Raw genomic sequence first — 12,698 nt, 5'->3', positions numbered from 1 at the left:
CAACTTTTTATTTAACTGGGCAAGTAAAAACAGTTCTGGGCTGTTTTACACTGTTGAAGAGTCCAATACATCAGCTCACATAAGACTTATAGATTAATCTGTTTGTCTGTATTTTCTTGATTAATTGATTAATTGTTGAAACACTTTAATTTTTATTCTTTTTCATGAATGATTATGTCTTTTACTTAGCTGTTTCCTCTCTTTTAATGTTTTTCTTGTTTGCCTCCTTTTATTCTACGCATGTATTCCTGTTTAATGTTCTCAATTATTATTGCTACTATGTTTTTTTCTTTTATCATTTGTTTTTTTTATCTTTTCAATGTGAAGCACTTTGAGCTGCATTTTGTATGAAAGATGCTATACAAATAAAGTATATTATTATTATTATCATTATTATTATTATCATTAGTTGTTTGATCTATAAAATGTCAGAAAATGGTGCTAAATGTTGATCAGTGTTACACAAAGTCCAAGACGACGTTCTCAAATGTTTTGTTTTGTCCAATAACACAAAGATATTCAGTTTACTGTCAAAGAGACTAAAGAAACCAGAAAATATTCACATTTAAGAAGCTGCAATCAGAGAATTTGGTCATTTTTTTGTACAAAATGACTCAAAGCAACCAATCAATTATCAAAATAGTTGGCGATTAATTTAATATTTGGCAGTTGATGGACATTGGTTAACATTTTCTGACATTTTTTTAGACCAAATGATTAAAAGGAGAAAATAATCAGCATATTAAAATCAATAATGCAAATAATCATTAGCTACAGAGAGGAAGATCGAGAGGAATGTCTGCTTTGTCTCTATAATGTGGGAGAAAAACATTGTGTATTGGCATTTCATTCAATTTCACACACAGAAAGTGAATTAGGTTAATTTAATAGAAGACTGTGAGGATTAACCTTGTTTACTTTGATCTGCTCAGGCTTTGATTTCATTGTGGAAACGCTTGAGCTGAAAGAGAAGGTCATTTGTTGAAATTTACTGTCACTACAAACATTTCCTTATTATTTATTTAAATCATTATAACTTGGTTTCCATCCATAAAATTCACAAACACGCTCTTCTAAAGTAATTTTTCAGCTTTTTAGCTGTAATCTCAAATGTCAGTTGGGTTTTAAATGAGTTTTTTTTTTACCCCATAGCTCCTTAGTTTAATTTCAGCTCTCTGTAAAAAATCATGACCACAACTGAAATTGGAGACTCTCCGCTGTTCAAACATGAGTGATCAGCAGTGTGAACACCTTGTCAGTCTGCTGCAGTGAAGCTGTTCACATTTCACACTTAACAGCAGCCAACAACAGCTCTAGTTGCAGAGAGGAAATGACCTCTGGCCTCCGTCCAGTCAGATTTTGGCGTGAAGCGTCGTCTTTTTGGACAGAGGTGAGTCAGAGAACACAACCTGCTGGCAAACAGAGGAGGAGAAGCTTCCAGAGAGCTGCAGCCGTCACTGAATACCAGAAGATTTTTTACATTTTTGAATGGAAATATGTGTTATAGCTGTACTTGGGCGGCCACGGCTCAATAGGTGGATACATCTTGTTCCAAATGTGATGATGACAGCACTAAAATAGATTGGTGAGGTATTTTATCACAAATCTACGGGATTAATCTCCCAGTTGATCTTGAAATGTTCCTGTTAGGTAACTTAACCAACTTAAACAATCATCATGGCAACGCTGTTAAACTTACAGAAATCTTACTAAATTATTGCCAAAAAATGTGTGGCACTAAATGAAAATTATAAGACTGTCAGATTAAATGTGTATTACAGAAATCAATAATTCTATACAATTAGACAAAAAATGTTATTGTTTGAGAAACAAACTTTATTACTGTCTAAATGTTTATTTTAATTTTAGTTACTATTGTCTTACGTAATGCTTTATTTTACAGGTGTTTTAATTTTATATCAATTTCGGTGTAATTTACAGGTATTTAACGTTTTTTTTTAGGACATTTTATAGAGAGGGTGATGCAATTTGGTACAAATTCTGATAAAAATAGAAAAAAGTGTTCGGCTGGTCTAGTTGGTCAGTGCCCACTCATTATATTTGAGTTCAAACATAGTTGTTAATGTCATAATAACTTAATAAAATTTGAATCTTTACAATTCTTTAACTGAAGGTAAAAAATGTACTTTTCACCGTGTAGTTTGGTTTATCAAACAATATATTAGCATGTTGGGTTGTTTCATGAAAATGATATACAAGTGAGCGTCTATTAACAATGTCAGTAACACTTAATTTTATGGATCTTTTACTTTTTACAGGAATTTAAAGATTTTTTTAAAAATAAATTCCTAAAAGTAGCTGCTGTGCTACTGTTCATTCTTAGGACATTTCTTTGAAAGAGTTATGTAATTTGACAGTAAATGTTAAAATACTCATTATATAGAGTTTTAAAAAAGAATCTTATGTGCTAATATGTAGTTTGACACACAGAACCACACACTGAAAACTAAGTATTGTCTGTCAGTTAAAGAATTGGTAAGAATCTAATTTAGTGAGGATTTTTGCAAATTAACAGCTACATATGAACCCAAACATGAGTAATTACCAACTAAACTCAACTGTTTTGTCTTTTGTACCAAACTGCACCCTTTCTGAGAAATGTCCTCAAAGTTTACCGTTCATTCACACCGAAAATTTCCAGGAAATTAGTATAATATTAAAAAGGACCTGTAAAATAATGTGTCTTCTTTTTTCTTTCTTTACCTTAGTTGCATTAGCTGTTCTGTATTTCATGTGTATTGTTGTTTTGCATGTAAAATGTTCAATTTTGAAAAAAGTGAAAGAAAATATTTAAAAACAAGAATTGATAGTTTTTGTGCTTTCTAACTGGCGCTGTCTCATTAATATTAAAAACCCTCTCTTGACCCTTACAGTCCGCTGTAACCAACAGGCTAACATATTTGACAATTTCTACTTTCTCATTATTGTCAGTTTCTTTATTTGGGTAAAGTTTTTTTTTTTTTTAAGGGTGTTAAAGTCTGATATCCTCCACATCTCTATGTTCACGTTAGAGTGCAGCCATTCTGCAGCAGCCTCAGAGACATTGATAAAAGTCCTGTTCTATTTATAGCTGCGTATCCCATTTTAAAAATACATCAACTGTGTTATGAAGCCCAGCGCACTATCACTCATCATCTGATGAAAGTGAGCTGAATCACTCCGAAATCTCTCTGTGTTGGCATCGGAGAGAAATTTCATGAGCCATGTTTCGGGCTTTTGTATTTTTCATGACAGTTATATAATACTTGGTGGGAGCTCAGAGATGCTCTGTCAAAGCTTCAGTGACCTGGATGAAAGTTTGACCTAAAGGGATGGATGGATGGATGGATGAACAGCCACTAAGGCTAAAGATGCAGAATCCACATTTATGAGTTACCAGTCTGTGATTATTATAAATACAGAGAGGTTCAAACATATTCACTAAAATATAAACTGAAATCTTAATCTCAAAGTCAGGCCGACACATACTGTATACAGATGGATGACAAATTTAAAGAAAAACCAGCATAAAGAACAGCTTCAGTTCTCCTTGTCACGGATTTTCAAATTGTGTGGAACTTTACCGGAGGGATGAACTGAATTCTTCCAAAGGAACGTTCTCCTTTGGTGTTTTTATGATGGTGGTAGAAAGCGCTGTCACATCACTCCAAAATCTCCCATAACTGTAGGTGCCACTAGAGCCTCCTACAAGACAACTAGAAACTAAAGAGCTACTAAAACCACGTAAAAGAAAACTGTAACCACCTACAGCGTCCCCAGAAACTCCTAAAAGACAACTACTACCCTCTACAGGACCACTAGAACCACCTAAAAGACCATAACAACCTCCTAAAGAACCACTAGAACCACCCAACAGACAACTATAACCCCTGAAGAACCACCTTAAGGACAAATAGAACCAGCTACATGTTCGACAGAATCTCCGAAAAGACCACTGCAACCTCCTAAAGAACTACTAGAACCACAACTGTAACCACTTACAGCGTCTCCAGAACTTCCAATAGGACAACTACAACCCCCTACAGGACCACTAGAACCACCTTAAGGACAAACAAAACCACCTACACATTCCACAGAACCACTGAAAAGACAACTGCAAACTCCTGCAGGACTACTAGGACCTAAAAGACCAATAAAACCTATAGAACTACTACAGCCACCTAAATGTCAAGTAGAACCACCTACAAAACCACTAGAACCACCTAAAAAACCACTAGAACTAACTAAATATCAACTAGAACCACCTATAAGACAACTAGAACCACCTGCAAAACACAAAATAGTTTTTAACAGGACAGCGTTTATTTTAATGTGTCAGATACATTTAATCATCATTTCACATCTAATGCTGCTATGCATTTAATTTTAGTGCGTACTGTATACGGAGCATCTTTGGCGCAAGAATTTATTTTGGGATGAATTAAGTTTGATGGGAGACTCAAATTTAAATTCTTGGATCTGAATCGGGGCCAAAAAAAGTTGATTGGGACATCCCTGCCTCAGTGACGCCCAAAAACATAAAAGGACTGCTAACACCTCCTTAATCACTATTATATGCTGCAAATAATGATTATTTTCAGTATCAATGAAGTTTTTTTTATTTTTATTCTATTGTTTTGTCAATAAAATGTCAGAAAATTGTAAAATTGTCCATTATAGTTGCCCACAGCCAAAGGTGACATCTTCAAATGTCGTTTTGTCCAACTAAAAGTTCAAAACCCAAAGATATTACGTTTATCATCGTGTACGACAAAGAGAAGAATTAAATCGTCACATTTGAAAAGATGATACTTATGATACTTATGATTATTTGATTATCAAAATAGTTGCCAATTAATTTTCAAATCAACAAATCAATTAATCGTTGCAGCTCTAGACCTCCTCAATTATAGTAATTAAGATAACTGGACTCCCTATTCATATTAGGAATGCCCCATGACTTAATCTTCTGAGTTCTGCCTCACAGGCCATTCTTATTGTTTAGGTTTTTAAACACACTGATTTTTAATGTGCTTCATAGATAATCTGCCATGACTTGACCTGATGTAAAGAGAAGATTCCACGTTGGCGTAATCCATGTGACCTCCCGTGTGTCATGTGTTCAGGCTGAATGAGTGAATGAATGAATGTCATGTGATGAGGCCTTCAGGCTCATCTTCTTTGAAATCCTGCGGTGGAACTGATGACATGCAGCAGGTTGGATGAAAAGGATTCAACTTGAAGACGTCACACAGATGTGACAATTGCCCTCATGGCAGCGTTGACTAATCCAGCATTCAGACTAAAGATTTCCTCTTTTTTCACCCTGTTTCTATTCTTTTGCTTCAGGCTGGAGGTTTTCAGGCAGACCTGAACCCACTAAAACCCCAAAATCCTGACCAATCCACCTAATCTAATCTCAAAGGAACAGTTGAAGATTTTGTGATTATTGTTTGGATAATTAATAATTCATTTGGTCTGTAAAATGTCAGAAAACAGTGAAAAATATCTTAACAATTTCCTGAAAAATCCCTAAAAGTTTTTAGGAAATCATCTAATTTGATGAGTTGGAACAAGGAAGCGTTTGTTGAAAAATGACTAATGATTAATCAATTGTCAAAACAGTTGCTCAATTAATCAATTAATAGACTAATAAAACGTGGTTCTCTGAGCAACCTGATTTTTTCCAACATTTTTAATATATACTTTTATTGTCTGTATTTTTATTTGATTGTAATTCTCGTGTCTCTGTAAAGTACTTTGGTCAACATTTGTTGTTTTAAATGTCTTCTATAATTGACTCCACTTGACTAGATTAGCATAAAGACTGGAAACAGCTAGCCTCAAAAATCAAAGATAAAAATACATGTACTAATATTTCTACAGCTCACTCGTTAACACATTATATCTCTTTTAAAACATGTTTTCCTATCGTGTATGATAGATATCATCAAACCTGGCCAAATACTGTAAATCCAAAAGTATCTGCATTTTTGCACAGTGTACACTTTAATTATCTTGCCTCTTTAATAATTTAGCACTCAATTTTTACAGTAATTCATTATCTTTTAGTATTTTTACCAGGTTTCACCATCCTGGAACAAAAATAGTCGTTTTGTTGTCAATAAGTAATGACAGTATAGTTGAATTTTATTGATTTTATTTCTCATTCGTTATTTTTCTTTTGTTTATACGTTATGAACGGGTTCTTCTCAGGTTCTGGCACTACTATCAGACCTGTGAATTTAAACCAACACTACATTTTGTTCATGTTTTGTCTGAATGTGAGATTTTACACTTTTTCTAGTCAGGACACATGAATGTTCAACAAACAGACTGCACAATGTAAACAGATGGGAGGCCTCCCGCTGTGGTCTCCTCCTGTCTGTGATGGCCTACAGTCATACTCACACATATGTGCATTCAGACTATACTATAATAATAAACTGTAACACAAACCAAACGACATGTAAAATGTTAGAAACTGGCAGAAATTATGTTTTTATGATGTTTTGGGGTCAGATGTGACAGAAAATCAGACTGTAGTTTTTTTTTTTTTGCTGTTTTGTTTTTTTCAGCTCAGCCACGCTGACGTCATCAAAAAATTCAGCAGGATTTGTAATCATTTGAGTCACAGTCGGATCAAAAGCAGATATTTTTACCGTACAGTAACGCTGCACTCAGACACGTCATACAGTTTATGAAGAGCAGATCTCAGCAGATGAGTGAAGGACCTGCTTCTATTCATCTGCATCTATTTTCTGTTACTGAACAACAAACATTAAAGCTGTATTCTGTATCAGTTGTGTATTTATAGCAGCCATCAGAGCCGTATTTCACTGTGGAGAGCTACACTCGTGCGTTTAGGAGGTAATTAAACCTGAATCATTGATGTCATCTGCTGCTTCTGCTTGAACTGGTTTCTAAAAGACCATTGAGGATCTGACAGCGCTGTATGTTACAGGACAAAAATTTATTACTGTAATATTGATTTTTTTTTTTTGCTTAGAAAATTACAATTAATTATCAAAATAGTTTATGAGAAGAAGAACAACACAAAGAACAAGAAGAGGATTAATCATTCCGGCTCTAAATTCTACTAACTTCTACTTTGCTGTTTTTGTGATCGCTGTTAAACTGTCGTCAATTCAACTCAACACTTCCTGCAGGAGTTTCAGCATCGTAGCCTTTCAGACTTTATGTTAACCGCCTGCACAGGAAGTGTTGAGTTTCATTAACACCGATTGAAAAAAATAGAGCAAAGTAGAAGCAAATGCTAACATTACTAGGTGAAAACATTTTGTGCTGAAACAACAGAAAATAAAACTCTGTTAAACTGTGTTCATCAAGGATAGAAACTAATTCTCTGGTTGCAGCTTCTCCAATGTGAAGATTTTCAGCTTTTCTCTGTTTTATATCATTGCAAAGTAAATATTTTTGTGTTCTGGACTGTTGGTTGGACAGAACGAGACATTTGAAGACATCGTCCTGGACTCTTTTTTTCTACTTTTTAATATTTCAAAGTAGAACTGAAACAATAAGTCAATTAATCAATTCAACAGTCAAACATTGGGCGGCTATTTTGATAATTGATTAAGTCATTTTTTTCAAGCAAAAATGCCAAAGATCTCCCCTCAAATGAGGACAGGGAAATTAGGATTTGCAGCTTTCCTTTGCCACATATTATTGCCAACTGAATCTTTTTTTGGACCAACTGTTGAACAAAACAAGTGATCTGAAGACATCTTCTTGGTCTCTGTGATGTTTCTTATAGAGATTTAATTGTAAGAATGCATTTAAAGTAGATTTTCTTACATATGCTAACATTTGCACCTCAAGCTTTCTTACACTATTTATATATTTTACAGTCAATTAAAAATAAATCAAAAACCATATTTACACAAATGAGAAAAGAAATATAAATACATTTCTAAAAAATGAAAACTTTGGGACATTTGATGGCCATTTTTTCATTATTTTTTTGACATTTCCTTGGCGATTAAACAATTAATTTATGAATTGAAAAAGCGAGCGGCACATTAACAAACCATGAAAACGATTAATTGCATTAATGCTCATAGTTTATCACAAATGGAGGGAATGTTTGGGTGACCTCATACAAATCGTGTATTTTACACTTACTGGTGTTAAACTATGAGTCAGTGTTTAAGTTCCTGTGCTACAGATCTTCAGTCTGTGTCTCCAGCTACGTAAAGTCCTGAGTCACTGCTGACTGTCAGACCTGACTCACACAGCAGCCAGTAGAGGACCATCCAAGGACAGACTCTCCACACCGGACCTCGGAATAAAGTACAGAAACACCAGATACTGTCAGAGCAAAGACGGCCGACCAGCTGCCAGAAATAACCAAGCAGCAAAGTATCAAAGTATGAACCAAACCTGCTGAACATGCACAAAATCAGCCAAACTAGACCATATAAATAAACAATAAATGCATTCTGTCATGCTCAGTTATTCAGGACAAGGTTTACACATGTTTTAGGGATGAATTATCAATTTTATTTTGGGTCATTTCCCATTCTGTTAAAGAAAATGTAATGATTTCCACTGTTCACCAGATAAAACTCTTTGATCTAATTGCAACTGGTAGTTGTAGTCCAAGTCAAGACAGACGGGAATCATGGGAGTCAAACTACTGAACGAGAGAGTGAAACGTTCAGAGACAACGTATCTGGTTGGTTTTTTTCCACCAAATATCTGATGTTACAGTGAAATATCAGCTGGTAGAAGTGTTTGTGGTTGTGTTCAGACTCTGGCAGCACTTGGTTCAGGTCAGAGAAAGATCCAGAGGGGTTGAACTACGAAGCAAGTTCAACATACCCAGGCTTTCTTTGTGTGAGCTGGCTCAACAAACCCTAAACTCACAGTCAGAGATAAGTGGTATCACGACGGAGGTTATGAACTTTCTTTGTTAACTCAGGCTTTCTGTGCACGTCCCCATGAAGGGGGGCGTTTGGCGTCATTTGACTCTTTTTCCGCGCAAAATAGACCAATCGCGTGTCGCCTACTTCAGTCAGGAGGGACAGGTCATTATAACGGAGAGCAATGAAGAATATAAATACATTATCACAGCAAAAAGCAACGCTGTTTCGTATATGAATGTCATTTCTAGGAGACAGAGTTTAAATTATAGGTGGACTACGCTGAGGTTTTCCCTATTTTTACTATTATTTTACTATATTTTATAATATATATAAAAATATATTGTTCATGACAGTTAATAATGCTGTAAGGCAGTTTTAATGTACTTGTAGCAACAACATGGTGCTAAAATGTGAAGTCTGCAAAACACCTTTAGATCAAAACAAGCAGTTGACTATGTGATAACGGGTACCGGCATATTTATAGGAATATGACATCAGGTCGGTAATAAACCAGGCTTAGATGCAACTTAAAGATCCTTTTGAAACTCATAAACGAACCCCTTCAGCTCTGGTTGAAACAGAAGCGCTTCCCCTGCGAGTGACGTCAACAATGCAGACGTGGTTGTTCTGATAAACGGAGGCTCGTGTGCTGTGATGAAGTCATGGGTCGGAGGACAGAGCTCTATTTATTTCACCGTCAGAACAAAATGAGCCACAGAAACAAGCAGCGCCACAACGGTCTCCTGGGATCTACTGCTGGAGCCGGTTTCATCTCCAGACCAGACGACCGCAGAGTACAGTCGGGGTTAACTGTGAACTCAGTCGCTGCAGGACACCAAACTGCTGCTTTCTGCATGTTTATTCAGGACTGATAACCGAAGATCTGATCAATAACGCCTCTCACCTTCCTTTAAACAAGCTTCATCAGCAAGATCCAATTACAAAAGACTCATGATAAACGTTAATAACTTAGCAATAGAGCTGCAACAATTACTTGATTGACAGAACGTTAATCTGCAACTATTTTGATAAACAATTGATCATTTTAGTCCATTTTTAAGCAAAAATACCAAAAAATTCCTGGTCCCAGCTTCTCAAATGCAAAGATTTGCTGCTTTTGTGTGTTTACATCATTGTAAACTGAATATTTTTGGGTTTTGAACTTTTGGTCGAATAAAACAAGACATTTCGAGACGGCACCTTGGCCGACAGAAAATAACAGCCGGAATTTTTCACGATTATCCAATATTTTTATGGATAAATGCCTAATCAATAATGAAAGTAATCATTAGTTGCTGTACTCAGCAGCAGTATCTATGAGTTAGTGGAGGGTCAACCACATTTTTATCTATGAAATGTAGTAGAGTTACATCTAAAAAACTCAGTTTACTTTCATATATGACAGAGAAAAGCAGCAAATCTGCACATTTGAGATTAATTTTCGGTATTTTTGCTCGACAAATGACTAAATCAATTACATCAAGCTCATAATACTTTTACTGTAGTAGGATTTTTCATGCATCTCAAGTCTTTTATTTGATATTTCCTCGCTCGAACCAGATGTCGTTCTGATCTGCCATATCAGCTGAGATGCACCCAATAGAGCCACAATGGCCACATTTATGGGAAATAAACTGGAATTTCCCATAAGTAGAAGTACCAATACAACAATATAAAAATACTCCTACAGTAAAAGTACATAAGTATTATGAGCTTGATGTAGTTAAAGTATTGCAGTAAAAGTACATAAGTATTATGAGCTTGATGTAGTTAAAGTATTGCAGTAAAAGTACATAAGTATTATGAGCTTGATGTAGTTAAAGTATTGCAGTAAAAGTACATAAGTATTATGAGCTTGATGTAGTTAAAGTATTGCAGTAAAAGTAGTGGTTTGGTCCCTCTGACTGATATATTATTATATATGACATCATTAGATTATTAATAGTGAAGCATCAGTGTTAGAGCAGCATGTTACTGTTGTAGCTGCTGGAGGTGGAGCTAGTTTACACTACTTTATATACAGTTAGCTAGTTTAGTCCAGTGGTTCCCAACCTAGGGGTCGGGCCCCTCCAAAGGGTCAGCAGATAAATCTGAGGGGTGGTGAGATGATTAATGGGAGAGGAAAGAAGAAAAAACAAAGTTCTGATACACAAATCTGTTTTCAGTTTTTGGACTTTTTCTCTAATCTTTTCTGATTTTGGCTGAAATATTGGATCATTTGAACATTTATTGAAATGAAAGCATGTGAGAAGTTTAGAGGATGGAGCTGTTAACAACTCATAGACATTTTACCTGAGCCAAATAAATAATTTCTGGTGCTCAGAAGACACCGTGGCCATATTCTCAGTTATTAAATAATGAATTCACTATCAGGATATCAATAAATAATTAATAAATAATACCTGTATAAACACATTCTGCCAGTAGAAACGGTTCCTGTGCCTCTGAGCAGGACACAGTATAAATACTGAATGCAGGCTTTTATTCATGTGCAGGTGTTTGTTAAACAGGTAACAGGCTGCAGAGAGGAAACAGCTGCTCCGTCAGTGATAACTGTGCAGACACAAACTCCATCAAAAGTCTCTACAGCTGTTAAAGCCGACCGACAGCTGATCAGCTGCGATCAACTGCCGTCGTCATCAGAAACGGATGTCGCTTCATGTGACGCTTCAGAGGAGAGGACGTCTTCCTCGTTTCCTCTCTCCTCACTTGGTTTCCTTAGGTGTCTCCTTGCATCCTCCGTGGAAGGGACAAAGACGAAAGGAAAAGATGCAAGTGAAGGAAACGTGGATTCAACTAAGAGACTTTAAGATGTGTCGTGCTAAATTTGCTCTGTCCAGCTCTTTTATAGAGCAAAAAGACATTTATGACACAAAACGATGATCATCAGGGTAAGCTGCTGAGGATTAGTTCAAGGATTACACTCCTCCTTTACTAGTTGAGAACATTTTCTAACCTGGGTGTGACTTTTAACGTCCCACGCCAACCTTTTAAATTTATTTACAATCTCAGACCCACAGAGCATTAGTCGGAGTTCTAATCGGCCAGCTGTTCTGTGTTGAAACCTCATGCTGCTGCTCTGCAGGTTGGACTTTATTTAATTTTCAGGTAACACACTACTTTAAACCTTTAAATTAAATTAAAAAGGCACCCTGTGGAGTTTTTGGACACTAGTAGCGCTATGGAGCAATGTTTATACCAGTGGGTTTGTTTTTATTGTGCACGAAGATGCACAATGTGATACACATCAAGCTATAACGCTAACTGACAGTTTGTGGTGGTAAAACAAAAAAATAGCAATGTGCCCACAAAGGTAAGGAAGAAGAAGGCTGCCAGTGACCAAACATGGATGTAAACAACGCAAGATTTAAATTATTAAATGATGCTAATGTTCTTTGAGATCCTTTTATGAGATTGGATCTGAATACTTCCTCCACCAAGGCCTGGACCAAACAACTAATCATGATAATAATTGTTGGTTGCAGCTCTCACAGTGTACGCCTGGAGCAACAGCCTACTTTGCCTGGTTGGTAACACTATCTAACACTATTTCTGTTCTTGGCTGGTAAGTGTTATTTCCTGATTGCTTATGCCTAAAAGCTGCATAACCAATTAGGAAATGACACTTACTGCCCAGGACAAGAACTGTCACATAGGCCCAAGATAAAGTATCCTGACATTTATATGACATATATGTTGTTGTGGGTAAATAATACATAAATCAGATGATAAAAGCTGAGTTTAGGTAAACATAAAGGTGTACAGGAACCTGCAGGGGGCCACTCAGGGCCCCAGTAAATAAATAAAAAAATA

At 35.9% G+C, this 12,698-nt stretch overlaps 1 protein-coding gene across 1 annotated transcript in view; it reads right to left on the bottom strand.

Moving 5' to 3' along the window:
• kiaa0930 (KIAA0930 ortholog) overlaps nucleotides 1–12,698 on the bottom strand; it is a 37,186-nt gene that overhangs the window by 21,599 nt on the left and 2,889 nt on the right. The gene's annotated exons all lie outside the window — the stretch shown is intronic.

The sequence above is a fragment of the Thunnus albacares genome, chromosome 23, assembly GCF_914725855.1.
Source record: "Thunnus albacares chromosome 23, fThuAlb1.1, whole genome shotgun sequence".
NCBI lineage: Eukaryota > Metazoa > Chordata > Actinopteri > Scombriformes > Scombridae > Thunnus > Thunnus albacares.
Note: the sequence above shows the minus strand (reverse complement) of the source record. Positions and strands in the feature narration are given on the sequence as shown.